Below are 18,695 nucleotides of genomic sequence, written 5' to 3'. Positions count from 1 at the left end.
ACATGTCAATCTTTTCAGAAAACTTACCAGGACTAAGACAGATTTAACTTACACACTTTAATGTATCCTCTTAATCTCTAATGTTTCTGAAAGACACAATCATGTTTCTTTGGTGTCATTTAATAAAATTAAACAAATCAATCAGTAAATTTCTATTTCAATTTTATATTAGCTTTTTGAAACTAAGTATGCCTGTGTCTGTTCTATCGTGTCCAGGGAAAATAATAAGAGTGCATTTAGAATATATAACCTAAGATCATAAACTGTCTATCTACAAAGTGCAGAAATATTTTATTAACAACCTTTCTGGGCACAGTCTGGAAATCAAATGCTTCCCATATGAGTGAGAATATGGCTGTTGTGAATCACTAAACATAAACATACTGATGATATTTCGTTCATATGCACATTATATGGTCTCTTTTAAAGACATAACTCTGAGTTGTGTGGTTGCCATGCAAAAAACAGTGACAAAGGGAGTTGAGAAAGCTAACCTTGTATTGAGTTGAGGGGAAATAAAGAAGCCTTTTCCACATCTTTTTTAATAGAGGAGACACTGGGATATATGTATATATATGTATATGTGTATATATATGTATATATTTAGTAGTAAGTTCCCCTTTTTGCTACAGATCTTTCTCAGTGTTCTGCTTTACAGATAAACTCCCTGAGACCTGACATGGGATTTAGTAAGCTTTAGATAACATAATCTCCATCTAATGGGAATTTCTGAAGCTAGTCACTAAGTGTATGAATTATTACAAGAGAAGAAAACCAAATTTAATATCAAAGAACTAACTTTAGAAGTTCAAACAGCGGACAATATTCATTTTCCATTGACAGAATTGTTTAATAAGAATCTATCAGCAGTACAGGAAACACTAGGTACTCCAGCAATAAGTGAATCATGATGGCTTATTTCCTTTTAATTCTATGATCCCAGCTGGAACAAGGTGTGATTGGAGAATGGTTTAATTGTTCATAGACATCTGTCTTTGGATTCAATTGAAAAATAATATCCTGGGCATAAAATGGCCTACAGAATTTTTGACATTTTTATATCTTTCACAATCAAGGCATTGTCAGAAAGTCAGGTAGTGGAGCCCTGAAAAACTTATGGATATATTTAAAGTAGGAGAGAATAAAACTCTGGTAATATATCAATATACACAGCTGGAAAGCAGATGTTCAATTGAGTGTACTCAGTACTTAGAGAAAGCTATTAAAGCTGTTACTTACTCAAATGAGAAATTTCTATAATTTATTGTTCTCTCATTTTTGATTTCCCCTTTTTGTTTCGTTTTTAACAGACTACAGGATTTTTGTTTTTATTTTTTTTTTATATTGTTGAAGTAAATTACCCTAAAAGTCTGACTTGGTGTAGTATACTACATGATTGCTGAAGAATGCCGAAGGCTACTGTCAATCAAATTAGCCAGTGACTTATGAGTTGTTTACTGTACTATGAAATGAAGTGATAAATGTGTGTCAACCAGTAAAATGTGACATTTGGTATTGGATATAACCACTTGAAATAGGTTTTGCATCAGCTTTATTCATTTCTCACCAGACTGGCACATATTTTTAACTGAGCTCTGATTATCAAAGGAGACATATTATATTAAGCTTTATAAGGTACTGGCAATCACTCAGCTCAAGCCTTGAAAGGTTTGTGTGGTCCACCTCTTGCTTATCCAGTACCTGAGGTGCACACAGGAGCAGAGCCAGTATGCCACTGAGCATTCACAGTTTTCATTTGCCTGATAAACAGTGGCAGAAAGAACTGATTTTTCTGTCCTTTGATTCTAAACAGTAATTTTGAGGGAGCACCTTTGGTTCAAATAATTAATGAAACAGTGAATTAGAACAAATTAAGGACTGTTGTTTTTACTCTTTAAAATACATAAATAAATAAATAAATTTGAAATTGAAATCTGAGTAGGATATGATCACTTACTTGATGTATCATATTAAAAAGAAGCTTGCATTTCATGACTTCATAGACAATGACTTGCTAAAGTATTCATCTGAGCTCACACTGCAGTGAAATTCTAACCTTGTGGATCTGTGAAAGCCTAATTAGTAGTTTGTGAAAGAAAATCAGAGCACTGGAAATCCAAACCAAACAAGAGCATTTTTATTTCCTCCAGAGGGAAACGACATGCCTTTCCCACCAAATGTTTTATTAAAAATTCAATTTAAATGTTTGCAGAATTCCTCTTCCCATGACACAGAAGAGAGCTCACCTCTTTCCCTGTTTGTAATAGCCAAGCACTTCTGTAAAAACTATGCTGGAAATGCAGAAAAGGAACAGGTACTGATAACTTTACCTATCATCTTCTCAATATTTACATTGTTGACATAATTCCAGAGGAAAATTCTCTGAAACACAATGACAATTTGACAATACCTGGCTTTAAAATTTTATTGTCCACGATGAATTACCAACCTTTGCTTTTGCCATATTATTTCCTAGTTAGATATAATTATGATAAGATGGAAGTTTTTTCATAAAAAAAAAAAAAATTAAAAAACATAAATACCTCACAAAAATCTTTAAAATTTTAAACTAAGACAATCTTAAATAAGATGTATTGATCTATAGACATTTATAGACACAGTTCACAGGCAGTTAGTTATCACATTTTTGCTAAGTATTTAAACAGATGAATGGAAATCAATTGCATTCTTGGGCTCAGATCAACTCCTAGATATATGTTCTCTCGTTGGGTTTTTGGTCATTGGAAACAACATAATTATTAAGAGGGGCTCTTTCAGTTACATTGAAAGTACTGAAATCCTATATTGCAGCACTACATATTTTCCTTCACAAAGAAACTTAGCAGTATGTTCAAATCCCTACAATCTGTCTTTCAAGAAAAGCATATTTGCCTAAGTTTTTGAAGACTGACTTAATTTGACATAAATGCATTTTAATTTTCTTTAAAAGATATAACATTATTAAAGGACTGCAGTGTGACATGGTAAGATTTTATTATTATTTTTTTTTTCCTATATAAAGGAAAACACATGCAAATAACAGGTAGATGAGATATCTGGGGAGTTGATACAGGTCTCATTTCTGCTGTATCCATATTTAATGTTAATTCCATCTCTAGTCTGATAGCATTGTTTAAAAATCTACAAAGACATTTTTTAAAGGACATTAATGGTGACTGCCACAACTCTGGCAGTGGTCAACTCCTTTTTTTTTTCCTTAGTTCTCATGCAGTATGGATCATCTTTATACAAGACTACCTATTTTAAATGCATGTACTCTATTTGATTTCACAAATATCCTGCTTTTATTAAAGTAAAACCATATAATCTTAGAGATGGTCAGGATTGAAATAATTCTTATTTTCCCCATTGCTTTGTACATGTCCTAATTTAATCTTTCAGTTCTACCTTTTTGCATTTAATATATGGTTTGATTCTCATGAGATAATGACTGATTAAAGAAATCTATTAAGGACCCTGTTGAGTCCTCAAGAACTGACTCCTTAGCTCTTAAACTGTAGGTGCCCTCATTATGGTGCAAGTGAGAGCAGGCACGTCTTTTGTTACTCCTAACATAATGGTTAAACTGATATGGAAGTGTAAGAGCTGAAAAAGCAACTATGTTTTCTTTTCCAAGGTTTTCCTTTCTTCTCACCTCAGGGGAAATCTTGAATGGGCAACAGCAGCCAGCTTCCAGTTTCTTTTTAGACCTGTCCAACAATTCAAGCAAGCCAAACACAGCTGGAGGAATCTGTTCCAATACATTTAGCTTTCCTGAGTGGAAACAATAATAATAAATAGTGATCATCATGGAATATAATGCACAAAAATGATTTATTCACTGTTAGAAGAAAATTTTTAGAATCTTTTACAACTCTTGTACTAAAAAAGCATTTCTTAACTCCCTCTGTCCTTTCTGAAAACACACTGAGTACCTAACTTTATATGGTAGGGACAGCATTTTCGATCTTTTCCAGGTGGATCTAAGCACGCATGCTTCCTCACTCCTCTAATATATGACCATTCCTTTTTCTGATTCTGAAGCTTAGTTTTTATGGGCCCCTTACCCTGGAAAACTAAAATTCTATACTGGGCTGCCTCTGCTGGGCCAAAGCATTGTAGCTACAATATGCTCCTATACGTTTCAGTCTTGCACCTTGTAAAAGATGTGAAAAATATGTTTACATCACTGTCTTTACATCATTTCACAAGCACTGTTTTGACTTTTCTCATTTTCCCTTCAGACTTATAAGTCTGAAAATATCCTCCAGTTTATACATCTATCTTTATTATCTTTATATTCTGGCCTATTCTTGCTTTTATGTACAGTGTGGGTCTTTCTGATGAAACAATAAGCAGTGAGCATGTCATGTATCTAATCAAATAAGGTACACGTTGACCCAGATGTAAAAGAAGTGGCACTTAGGTGTAAGTAAGGTTCTGGTGCCATTAAACGCCATTTTGTTTCAGTTTTTTACTTCCTTCTCCTAGGAGTCTTATGGACTTTTTTTTTCTTTCTTTCTCTTTAATAGAAAACTGTTATTTTCTGTGTGTGAATTAAAAAGATAAGAAATTACAGATTAAATATTCAGACAAAACAAGTATGTATGTGTATGCACATTGGAGACAGACACAAGTCCTGGCCAGGGAGTGCCTCCACGAGTAGAATTTATTGAAAGAAAGAAAGAAAGAAAGAAAGAAAGAAAGAAAGAAAGAAAGAAAGAAAGAAAGAAAGAAAGAAAGAAAGAAAGAAAGAAAGAAAGAAAGAAAGAAAGAAAGAAAGAAAGAAAGAAAGAAAGAAAGAAAGAAAGAAAGAAAGAAAGAAAGAAAGAAAGAAAGAAAGAAAGAAAGAAAAGAAAGAAAGACTGGTAAGGGCTATTTCTTGGTCAACCAATTTAGACAAAGCCACAGAAAGTTCCTGCTTTCAGCAGAGCAGGATTTTTACCTAGCATCTCTGAAACTACAGGACAAAAGTATGCCTGCAGCAAGAGTTTGTGATCTGGTAAGGCTAACAACAAAAGCAACAGAGTAAAATTGCCTTGCAAAGGATACAACAAAGCATCCATATTTCCAACTTCATGACCACTCACATATGGCTGAGCTGTACTGCTGTGCTTCATGTTTTGACCACACTTTTAAAAATATGCATAAGTTATAAACATCCAAGCATTCCAGCCAAAAACAGCTTTAGTGTCTCTGTTCACTGTTTTATTTTCAGCACGTTCCTGACACCAACTGCAGACAGCAAAGAGGAGACTCAGCACTCTGGGGAATGTTTGTTGTGACATCGCCTTGCTGTTTCAGGTTGCGTTCTCAAGAAACATCACTGTTAGCAGTTTGCAAGTGTAATCAGATATTCTTCCTTTGGGTTTTCAGTGTGAATTTTGTTACCTCTTAAAAAATTCACTTTCTGTCCTATGTCCACACAAACTTCAGATACAGCCTTTTCTCTTCTTTGGCCATGACTTCTGCAGGTTTCTTACTTTAGTAACGCATACCCTTTGTGATACACAACAGAAAAAAAAAATAAAAGAAAAAAAGTTAAATTGTTCCCTTCATCCCTTCACCTGGCGCGTGGGAGCACATCCTCTACAACTCAGGTCTATTTTGCTCATATTTGTTGACAATGTTTGCCCATTTGCTTAGCACTTCATACTGAAGTCCTGATGCCAACAGCATACTTCACCTCATCCTGCTGCAATTCAGTTCACGCCTACATGCTTGGGGACTGCTGTAGATTGCAGCGCTCTCATCTGGCCACTCCCCACAGGGAAAACCGTGTTCCATCTGTATCCCTATAGTCAGGAATGTTACTGTTCCATCCGCAAATCCCTTCAAAACAATTCTAAATTTCTTTATCTTATTGCATTAGGACTCACTGCTTTACAGACATGTTCTGCTGCTTGTTCTTTTGTACTTTGTTAAATGTTTTGCCTGTGTTATATTCATAATAACTTCCCTTAATACACACCACCAGATATATATCTATCCCTTTCTAAATATCAAATTATTATAAATGAGGTCTCAACTCAATCTGAATTTTGTAATATTTATAAAAGAAATATTTCTAAAAGGTATAAAAGGCAAGTAAACAGCGCTGGGTGTGCGGGGAGTTTACGCTCCACCAACATGCACACACGAACATCAAACATTCTAAATATACAGAACATTGCTTTACATACTAAACCCGAGTATGCCTATACAATCAGGAAAGGTAACAAACAATCCTTTAAGTTCTATAACTTACTAAAATCGAGTACGCCTATACATATTCACGATCAGAAAAGGTAACAAACAATCCTTTAAGTTCCATGACTTAACAGTCTCCATTTTCCATTCCTTTTCTTGATTACTAATAAGTCTTCATTTTCCATTCCTTTTGAACAAGATGTCTTGCTTTAAGTTGTCAAGCAACTCGGTCTTCAGGCCTTATGTATCCCGTTCTTCCCAGATCGAAGAAAAGCATACCCATCTCCTTCTCAAGGCCAATAGGCCTGGGTCAAAAGGCACGTTCAGGTCACCAGGGGGCGTAACAGCAAAAGCCTTCGATGGCTGTTGCGGCAGAGGGGCCCATGGCGTAGCAGTCAGATCAATAAACAAGCCCACAGCTCCCTCACTATCTGGCAAAACACATGCTTCTGACTGTGGTCCCACACGGCTCTTTAAGGCCTCAGAGATTGCTCGCCAGGTGCCGAGCATTCCCACTGCAACCTTGTCATTTTTAGTTTCTGAGTCCCACACCTTGACCTCAATTCGGTCCCATATTTCGGGCTCATAAACTGTCCGACCGTTAATAAGGAGAATAAGCTGTAAGGTTACCAGGACAGTCTTTGTTCCTAAGGATGTATGATTCCCCATAATGCACAACTGCTTACCAGAGAGAGGCAGTTGTGTGCATGGGTCCGCTTCACTCAGCTCGAGATTCTTCCCAGCTCCGGTGCGCTTATTTCCAGGACTTTCTGTACGAGCTTCTCTGAGCGGTTTGCTGAGTTTGGCAGAACCTATCTTCATGAGGTGATCAATGTGCCTGTGCCCGTCCTGGTCTCCGTTCTGATAACCTGTTTCTCTTCACTCCTTTTTCCTGCTTCTTTATTGATCATAACTTCATCACATCGTGTTGCCTTCCTTTTTTTTTTTCTTTTTTTTTTTTTTTTTTTTTTTTGAGGGCAGGCTCTCCTCTTATACCCTTCTCTCCACAGCAGTTCTTTTCAAAACAACTTTGAACATAACAACAGCAAACACCCAGAAACTTCCATGCCTTAACGGCTGGGGAACAAGCAACCGGAGACTGCATGGAGTCTCCTGAATCACCCTTCTTTGTTCCCTCTAAACTCTTACATTCCTGATGGCCTCATCGTTAAGAGTCCAATGTTATCTCAACCACGGGGCTTTCCAACCCCCATGGCCACATTCCCAAATCTCCCCCTTCTTTATTAATATCAACCATTTTCTCGACACGAATTACCACTCTATATATAACAAAATGACATGATGATGGAAAGTATCATCCGGAGAACATTATCAGCCTACATTGTTTTTCACAAATGGTAACTAATTAATGTGAACAAAAGCCTATTTAAGTGTTTGTATATAAAGGAGAGTAGGGAAAAGGAGGCAGTGCAAATGACCATACATACAGTTGTGTAAAGGCATGTTATTGTTCCTCCTTTCTGGCAGACAGGATGCAGGGGTGTGAGGGTGAGGAAAGTAAAAGGCAGAAAAAGCATACACAGAAATTTCCTGGTCATGCAACAAATTTAGCAGAAGATAACAAGTAAAGGTCATGACTGAAATGTTTAACCTGCTGTTTGCAACCATAGTTACTATGTTTGAAGATGCAATTATGAAGGCTGTATGGTATAAAAAGAGAGCCAACTAAATATATACACTTTTTTAACTATAGTATAGAGTGCTCTCTCTGGATGTTTTTAAGTAGCAGCCTAACAAAGTGATACAAAGCTGAACAAAGGAACACTTAAAAAGGTTAATCATTTGTATCTGCTCTGAATCTGTTCTAATGGTGATGATGTGTTTTTTTTTTTTTTTTGCTATTTAAGCAAAAAATGTTTTTTTGTTACTTTTTCTGTCATTTAGGTTTATCCTGAACCATATGCTAATTAGTATATTCTCTTCTCTAGCTTACCAGCTAATTTGTTTTCTGTCTTTTTTAGCATTTACAATGGAACTAGTGAGATGTTTCTGTCTGTTGTGTAAACAGACACCCCCTGCTGTGGAATTCATTTTCGCACAGAAATCAGGCATCAAGTTTAAAGCAGTCATCAAGCTTTCCTTTAAACTCATTCGAGAGAAATCTCTACCTGCTAACAGTGTAGTTTAGAATATATCTGACCAAGCCTGTGTTTCTGTCTTAATGTGAGAAGAGTTACATATTAAATATAAGTGAGAGTGTTGGCTAGATTTCTACTGACTATACAGAAAAAGCATATCGTCTAGCTCTGATTTAGATTTAAATAGCTGTTTTAAATACCTAGCATTAGGTGAAGTTTTGAATAACTAATTTCCAGATAGATAAAGATAGTTGAATAGAATTACATCTAGTGTATTATCCAGACAGACGGATGAAACTGGTAAAAAAGCTTCACATGTTCCTATCAAAATAAATTATCTATGGTCAATTTTCTGAGCTTTTATCTCTGCTATTATTCTGGAAAGCACACAATAAATAAATAAATAAATAAACTGTGATTGCCCAGGCAACATACCTTGTGTTCCTTACAAAAACATTTAAACAAAGTGTTAATGCCATCCCCAGCTTCATGAGTCCATCCATATTATTATTATTATTATTATTATTATTATTATTATTATTATTGTTATTGTTATTGTTATTGTTATTATTATTATTATTATTATTATTTTATATCTAGTGAATCATTTAAGGAAATGAGACTTCTGAAAAGACCTGTGCATGTTTTTTTTTGTTTTTGTTTTTGTTTTTGTTTTTTTTCCTGCTAGAATCATAATTAGCAGTACAAATTTCCTTGCTGTGAAGTCTACACAGTATTTTTTTTCCTGCAGCTTCTATTTCTGGACAAAGAAAGAACACAATAAACAATCCACCCTCAAATGTTTAAGATAAAATAAAACATAAATTGTTAACTAATATGATAGAGAATTTTCCATTGACCCATATTACTTTCCTTTCAAAGATCATTACCCAATACAGCAGTCTTTTTATCTAAAGCATTAGTAGTCATTTGGTTGCTAAATGAGTTTAGAGATCTACTTAGACATAATTTAAATACCATTTAAAACTCCATTAAGTATGTTTATTGCCAAAATTTGAATAGTATTATCTTAGTTCTTCTTCACTCCTTTAAAAAAAATGGAAGTACACAAATGTCTGCCAAAGTTAATTAACCCTCTGGTTGTCAGTCTCCTAAGACAAAGGTTCAACATGAGAATGGTTCACTGACCATTGACATTCTAAACTAGTGAGTCTCAACTGAAATGGTTGGAGGAAAAAAAAAAAATATATATATATATATATAATAATCATAGAATAACAGAATCATAGAATGGCTCGGGTTGGAAGGATCCTTAAAGATCATCTAGTTCCAACACCCCTACCATGTGCATTTCACCCACTAGATCAGGTTGCCCAGAGCCTCATGCAACCTGGCCTTGAAAACCTCCAGGGATGGGGCATACACAGCTTCTCTGGGCAACTTGTGCCAGTGCCTCACCACCCACAGAGAATTTCTTTCAAATACCTAATCTAAATATATCCTTTTAATTTAAAACCATTACTCCTTGTCCTAGCACTATACTCCCTGATAGGGTCCCTCCCCAGCTTTCCTGTAGGCTTGCATAGGTACTGTAAGTCTTCTATAAGATCTGCCTAAATCCTTCTCTTCTTCAGGTTGAACAACCCTATCTCCTTCATCCTGTCTTCACAGGATAGGTGCTCCAGCCCTTTGGTCATCCTCACGGCCCGCCTCTGGACTTGCTCTAGTAAGATCCATGTCCTTGTGCTGGGGGCCCCAGAGCTGAATAGACCCCCACTCCAGGTGGGGTCTCACAAGAGCAGAGCAGAGGGGGAGAATCACCTCCCTCGACCTGCTGGACACACTGCTTTTGATGCAGCCCAGGATATGGTTGGCTTTCTTGGCAAGTGCACATTGCCATCTCGTGTCAAGGTTCTCATCAACCAACAACCCCAGGTCTTTCTCCTCAGGGATGCTCTCAATTCTTTCTCCTCCCAGCCTCTATTTGTGTTTGGATTGCCTGTATCCTGAGGCAGGACCTTGCACTTGGCCTCGTGAGGTTTGCACAGTCCCACCTCTCAAGCCTATCCAGGTCCCTCTGAATGGCATCCTTTCTCTCTGGCATGTTGACTGGACCACACAGCTTGGTGTGAACTGCAAACTGGCTGAGGGTGAACTTCATCCCACTGTCTATGCCACCAACAAAGATGTTAAATAGTGCCCATCCCAATACTAGCCCCTGAGGAACACCACTCCTTATTGACCTCCACCTGGACATTGAGCCATTGACTGCAACTCTTTTGAGTGAGACCATACAGCCAATTCCTTACCCACTTGTTCTTTACATTTTCTAGTACAAGCAAAGAAGCAAAGAATAATAAAATGTGTTGCTAAAATACATAAATAAACACCATCTTAAAAGTAAAATAATCAGCAGTGTATAATCATTTGGGAGTGGCTACCAATAAAATGTCATTGTTCATAGCATCATGCTGGAAAATTTCGATCCAAACCAATTTCTCAAGGAAAAAGTGTTGAAGTGTTTTTTCCTGCTTTTCAAACAGCTCATTATTTGTCAAGCTTACTTTGTTTTTATATATTTAAATAATTATTCTTTAGTCAAAGCACTGATAAATATGTTATTCTACAACCTCTTATTCTGATGTCTACAGTAATTTTCAGAAAATTAAAGAATTGTACATTTAGTAGGTTTTTATATAATTAATTATATAAAAAATAAAAGTTTATTAGTTCATGCATGTTTCACATTTCTATGTTGCCTTAGAAAAGAAATAATTTAAAAAACTTTTCCTTTTAACCATTTTTAATAACCATTATCTGTTTCCAAACTTCTATTTTTCTCTCTAGAAAAAAAAATATATTTGAGGGGTCAAAAGTGTTCTTTCTAGAAAGTATCGAGTAGTTCTACAGATCTGATCAGACGCAAGTTCTCCAGTGTTGTCTAAAATTAGGAAAAACACATTTTCTATAAAACTTTGTGTTTCTATAAAACTTGATGTTTGACTGGTCAGCCACGTATTTATATATATCTGCATCATCTATATCATCTACCTATATCTGTATCTAATCTATCTATATCTATCATCTATATATATCTATATCTCTATCTTTATTTAATATATATATATACACATATGCACATATACACTATGCATTGTATGTATATGTGTAGCTAAAGTAATGTGAGGTCCAAAGATATTTTTCAGGAAATATTTAAACTTTTTTTTTTTTTTTTTTTTTTTTCTGATCAGTAGTTTTTATAAATTAGAACTGTTCAAGGTCGATATTGTATATATTATGAAGTGTATGTTCTGCATATGTCTGTATATACCTATAAGCTGTATACAGAACACACTCTGAAAACAGCAGCAGTTGAAGAATGATGTGAGAATCTGCTAACCAAGTCCAGCAAAGACAGGTCATTTAAAAAATAGCTCCTGATAGTTTGTAAAAAAAGACAAAACTACCCTCTACTCTACCTTATTTGCATAGTCTTTTCATTAATCATTTTTTCATTAATTTTCATCACTTTCACTAGACTTGACCTTACCCTCCCCTTTATAATGAATTCCGCGGAAAAGTGTTACCAAAGAAAAATACACTTGGAACTAAAAGATAATGGATAGCACACATGCCTATAAATGTCTATCACATATGACTACTTGAAGAATTTTTAAAATAAATGTCTTTCTGTGAAATGAAGAGCGTTGGGTGTATTAATCACCAGGAAACATTCCTGTTCCACATACCTTCTCTCACCTGGATAGTTTCAGCTGTAGCATGAACCTAGCGTTCTGCCTGGATCACATTCAAAACTTCCTAACCCCGGCATGAAACATAAATCAGATATTGAATTTAGCAGACCTTTCAGACTCCATTCTGGTCATTTATAGTTACACTATGCTGAATTGTACCATGTGCCCTTTATGCGGCCCATGGGACAACTTCTCTGCCAAGAATTCTACCTTTCAGACCAATAAAATGTATGGCAGAATAGCAGCCTGGACTGAAAAGAAGGGTTTCATTATTATTTTATTTTATTAAACAGTTTATCACAGCATATTGAGATATTTATTCTTCTTTCTAAGGATGCACAGTCCACTTGAGTTAACATGTTTGTCTAAAGATGTTATATATACTAATATATACCAATCTGATTTCATATTTTTCCAGGAAATCATAAGCTCAGTGTCAGAAGTCACAACATGACAGAGAGCACAGACATATTCTTGAAGGAATACAGTCAAAATGTATATGTATATTTACCAAAGATAAACATAAATGGGGAAAACAAAACAACAAAACAAAACAAAACAAAACTTTTCACAGATACAGACATTTCCAACTCCATGTAAAACTGGTTGAAAATTCCTGACATAGGAGAAACAAAGTAGAAGCAGGATATTGTTCTTAGTTGAATTCTGGCCACAACATTTAAAAAATAACATTCATGTAATATTGGGATGTGCTGAGGTATTATGTTAATAAAGGCCACATGGATTGATTTAATTGATAGAAAAACAGATAGAACCTGTTTGACCAAGTTATATTAATGCACTATGAACTGAAAATAAGGAGTAAAAGGATGTGGGATTAAAACCAGATCCAAGGGAAGCTGATGAGAAGATTCTCATTAACTTTAAGGAGATAAACTCTAACGGGCACCTATTGAGTACATTATGTTAAATATGAAATACCATATCCATTATGTGAAAAGATAGAACAGCTGTTTGGCATTTTTGACAGTAGAAATAATAGGACACTCTTGAATTATAGCTGACTAGGTCATGGCATGGGTGTAGTTCCCAAAAAGTTAACTATCAACTTAAACAGGAGTTAACATGAGTCCATAATAAATCTCTGTCAACGGCAGAATGTTTTAAAAAAAATATAATATGACATAATGTAAAATTATGTTAGGTAAATGTAGGCCAAAGGCCTATTCCACATTATATAGAGCTATGCTCAGCAATAAAAACATGTTTGGGGTTCATGGGGGGTCTTCCAAGGCAGCAGTTGTTATGAGACTGGCTGGGCATTGGTCTGCTTGTGGGACATTGAGAGAGATTGCCACTGCATCACTTGCTTTTTTAATCTCTTTCCTTCACTTATTAAATTGTCTCTACCTCTACCCATGAGTTTTCTCACTTTTGCACTTTTTCTCTCCCCTGTCCCACTTGGGGCAGGGAATGAGCAAGCAGCTGTATAGGTGTTTCACTGCTGGTTAGGATCAAGCCACCAAAAATGTCTAAGGATGGAATGGGAAGAAAAGTGTCATAATTTCTAAATAGATCATCTCAATATCAGACATTGTGTAATGTTTTACAATGACTCATTTGTGCAACCCATATGACAGTATTAACTTTAACATGTATGTTAAACAGGTTTAAATGTATGGGTGCAGAAAATATTTTAAGACCTATGTAACTGGTGACTTAAATGCCTAAGTAAGTATCTCAGGTGTGCTGCATTTGGAGCTACAAAATCATATCTATAATATTTTTTACTAGTGCAATTAGTTTTCTTTTAGCGTGATAACTTCAAAATGAACAGTTTGCCAGGCAAAGAGTTAAATAAACTTTGTATCCAGTCCCTCCTGCTTAAATTAGATCAAATTTAGTCAAGTGGGACAATTCAGAAAGGGGTGTTAAAGTGCTTCTAATGTTTATTGCTCCTATTGAAATTAACAGAATTAAAGCATCCATCGCGTTAAGGGGTGTAGCTGATTAACTGTTACGGGCCCGGTCGGATTCAGGGTACTGAACCAGTCGGACATTCGCCAAAAACGCGTTAACCACCTGGAGGTCTAGTCAGACATTCACCAAAAACGCATTAACTGTCTGGGGGTCCGTTCAGACATTCACCAAAAACGCATTTAACCGTCTGGGGGTCTGGTTGGATTCAGAACACTGAACTATCATGGATAACCACCCTTACCCTAGTTGCACTTAATGAGAGCTATCACAATGCAATCAAGTATGGTTTATTACAGCAACAGATAACCAGGTTCTTTTGGATAGCCAGTGATAGTGACTGTCTGCAAAAGCAAGCTAGCATGCATGAAATACACAGGTGTTACAGGTGTTATAGGTGTTACAGGTGTTACAGGTGCACGGCCTAGAAATAAACGCGTTAAAAAGATCAAAGACTCTAGAGAGATTTATAAGCAAGTATTCAGATCTCACCCAAAGGCGTCCCAATGGGGGGGGAAGAGAGGGTCAGCCCGTCAACTGATCCCAGGAGTCAGGAGGTCCTAAGGATGTTGTATTTCCTTGGGATGGTATCTCCCCTGACGGTGGTATCTTCCCTGACATCCCCTCTTTTTTGGGCCAATTCATATTATTTTCTATCTTTTAGGTGGAGCTTTTAGGACCTAATCGGTCCTTCTGAAATGAACACAATTAAAAGAGACAGCACACCTGATGCTATGCTTATCATGCCATGTTCACCTAGCCCAGACAATATATTACCTAACACTCATTTTGGACAGACAGAGACACACACTTACTGAAATTAATCCAATAAATAAATAAATAAATAAATAAAAAGCTTTTACTTGCCTTTCCTCTATCCAAGCAAACAATTTAACCATATTCCATACTTATGCATGTTTTTCAGTTTCAGAATATAACAAGCACTTTGGTATATTATTGTTCATAATGAGAATGAATTAAAACCCAGCAGAGACTTGACCCAGAACCTTTTGTTTCTTCTTAACTGTCAGTTTGACTTTCTGTAACACTATGATCAACCGAATCCTAAGTGGGAGTTGACACTTGCTCAACTTTCTGCAAATGCAGGTAAAATGGAATGTGAACTGCCTGAAACTCAGTGCTGATGCAACCTGGATCTGCACCATTACACATAATCGGTATCTTCAGCTTTGTATAGCTGCAATTTCATTACTTTAATAGCATGGACTTTGATAAGAATCATGTTGTGGGCCTTATTTTATTGTTTGTTTCCCTTCATTTTTTCTCTCTTCTGGTATCACAGCTAACTGCATAATGCAAAGTTCACCTTGGAATGAAATCCTGTCAGTGGTATTTAATAGCAGGTTAAGTGATTGAAAAATCTTAAGTTTTCAAGACTGATTTTCTTACAGGAAGAAAATATATCTTATTAAGATATCCTAATATCTTATAAGATATCCTTATATCTTCTGTGTGGTCAGTAAAGATCAATTCTTTAAAAAGGCCTTAATAGTCAGCGCATGAGAGGAACTGTATCACAAATCATATCTAACAATGAGATTTTCTTTATTTTCTTCTGATACCAACAATGTTTTAGAAGAACTGCTGCCTCAGGTAAATTTTGTTTTGCCTCTGTAAATCAATAAAACTTTCTGCAATAGACTAGAGAATGTGCCTGCTGTGAGCTTACAAATATTAGATGAAAGGATTCATATACAATGAATCATCTACAAGTTGATAGTCTAACACACTGTCATCTGCTGCATGGCTTTTTTCATACTCATCATATTTGCTCTATATTTGCTATTCTTATTTGGACTTTTCATTAAGCATTTTCCCTGTGTATGACACATGTTTGAATGTATATATCCGTACACGTGAATGAACCCTGTACATACCTGATTATACATAGATACATACATACATAAATATGTAAGACAACATATAATGAAAGAGATGATAAAAGAGAGAATAATAAAGACCATGAATGTTGAAGATCATTCCCTTCATTTTAAAGTTATTCATAATGTGACCATTTATAACGATGTGATACCGAATGCAGAAGACTTCACTAGAATTTTACAGAATAGATTTCCCAAAATAAATGATCTACAAAAAGAAAAGCACTGAAATAGTTGTACAGCTAATTAATATCTATGTGTTCAATTATTAGTCTTGGGAAACAGCTTTTTTTTTTTTTTTTTTTTTTTAATTTTCTGAAGCTTGACAAAGTAACGTCATTCTGTCTCTTCAATGTAACTTTTTACTGATGTAATATCTAGGCAGTCTATTCAAATTAGAATTACTTCTAAACATGCCTGCTATGCATGTCAGCATAGCTTTCCAAAACACATCTCCCTTGGACTTAATTTCAAAATTTTCTTTTACATAACTCTCTACGAAATATGTCTGAAAGACATCAAAAACAAAAACAAAACAAAACAAAAAAAAAGACAAATCTTCAAAACAAAGCAAACCATGAGATTTTAATAGTAAAATCAATATTTATCAGCCTCCCCATTCCCCAGTCATTGTGGCTGCCTGCACCATATCGAGAGGGTCATTATTTCAGGGATAGAAATAAAAGTGTTCTTTAAAGAGAGAATACATTTTAAAGGTTTTTGAAGTATGAAATCCCACCAATGCATTCCCAGAACCTGCTCAATACATCCACTTTTATCGGGCTGCAAGGGCAAAAGGTTGCCCTTACCCTCACTACCCAGCTTACTTACTGTTCACACACAGTATGTCGCTACCTACTTTCCTGTCTCCATACTCCAAATGGCTTGCAGTGTTTTACCAGGAGCCTTATTTCCCTAAAATTCTCAAGCAGGTGTTTAGTCCACTTTAAAGTCTGAAGGTATGTGTTCAGATTCAAGATTGAAGCCATGCAGCCAGATGCAATGCCACTGCCAGTGATTCTGCTTTAGGGAACATGAATTTGCCATGTTAACACCAGTCAGGGAGGATAACCGTAGAATGATAAAGACCAAATAAATGCTTTGCCTTAGCGTACTAATTCTGAATCTGTAAAGTATACCCAGAGCTTATGGCCTTCACGTTCTGCTCTTCAGTCAGAAATATTTTAAGAGTTTCTGACTTAAACAGGTGTCTGCAGGAGAAAAGTTTTATATTAAATGCCAAAAAATTGTGAAGCTGTCAGTTTTACTGTGACAGTTGCCAGCTTATCTTTGAAACATGAGCAGTTTCTGCTTTCTCACTATATGTAAGTAAATTCCAAGAAACTCTTTCATTTATTTTTATTTTTATTTTTTTATTTTTATTTTTATTTTTATTTTTATTTTTATTTTTATTTTTATTTTTATTTTTATTTTTATTTTTTTATTTTTATTTTTATTTTTATTTTTATTTTTATTTTTTATTTTTATTTATTTTTATTTTTATTTTTTAACAAACAAGTTTTTTTTTTTTGTTTTACAAAGTGGTGTCACATTATGCAAATTATTCAGCAAAATAAGTTATGGAGAAATATTCATTATCCTATGGAGAAAAACAACTTTAATTCTATTTCAACATTATATACATTCATCACTTTTTCAAGTGCTCATTAGGCATACATATATTTATTTTGCAAAACTATTTTCTAATAATAGTGCTGGATATGTATTTATTAGTGCTATCCTTATTTAGGATTCATATTACAGGTATCATTAAGGTATCATAAAATTTGAAAGGCTTGTCATTCTTTAATGTACTTGAGTTTGGAAGAGAACATTATCTATCTGATACATTTTGTAAACATTTGAGCTCTGCCAAGTTACACATCAGAGATGAGAAAGTTCCTCTAGGCTTGCTTAAGACTCATGAAGTCACTGTCATTCACCTTTATTAGGTGTAGAATGAAAAAGAACCCTGAAAACTGTAAATATTTATACATTTATATTTAGAGATTCTGACATTTCCCATATGAGATTCAAGTGAGATGAAGGAAAGTGTTGACATTTTTCTGCTGGAAAATTTTATTCTGATGTTAATTAAGACTTCATATACTCATGAATCTTGGGAATATTAAATACTTAATTTGATATTTTCACTCAAGAAGTATTAGGTATGCCAAATATGAAGACTGTGCTTTTATTTATTTATTATATATATTTTTTGTCATCCATTTCTAGAGGAATATACTAAGACGAGAGATTGTCTTCCTTGGTAGAATCTGTTTTTTCAACTAAAGTTCTCATAGACCTTCAGATCTAGTAAGATTCTAATTATTATGCTCCTTGAGGGCCTTTAAATATTCATTTCTAAACATTCACAAGTACAATCGCCGTCTCGAGATCCTGTTCATAGCATTTACCCAAACTTTTAGGAATCTAATTTAATAGATGACAGGGTCAGGACTAACTCAAGTGTCCTGAACCCTCTCTAGGGGCAGCTCTTTCTCTTCACTGATTATATACCAGGAAAACTTGCCAGAAGACTTACTCATTTACATCATACACATATCATACACATACTTCACAATATGATGAAGATGACATTACTTTACAGGTGCCATAGAGGTGTCAAGTCAAGTATCAGATAATGCTATTCTTATATTACAGCCCAAGTAAGGTGGCTACAGCTTGAGTAATCAATAAGTATATGTTTGTAAACAGTTATTAGAGATTTCCACTCTTTATAATCAGCAGTATTCACATATTTTTTGCATAATTTATTCTAAAAGATGAATAGAGAGCAACTACAAAGGTAAAGATTTCTGTGAATTGAAACTCATGTAAGGAAATAAAAA

This window comes from Aythya marila (assembly GCF_965140915.1).
Source record: "Aythya marila genome assembly, chromosome: 3".
NCBI lineage: Eukaryota > Metazoa > Chordata > Aves > Anseriformes > Anatidae > Aythya > Aythya marila.
This window is presented reverse-complemented; position numbering follows the sequence as displayed.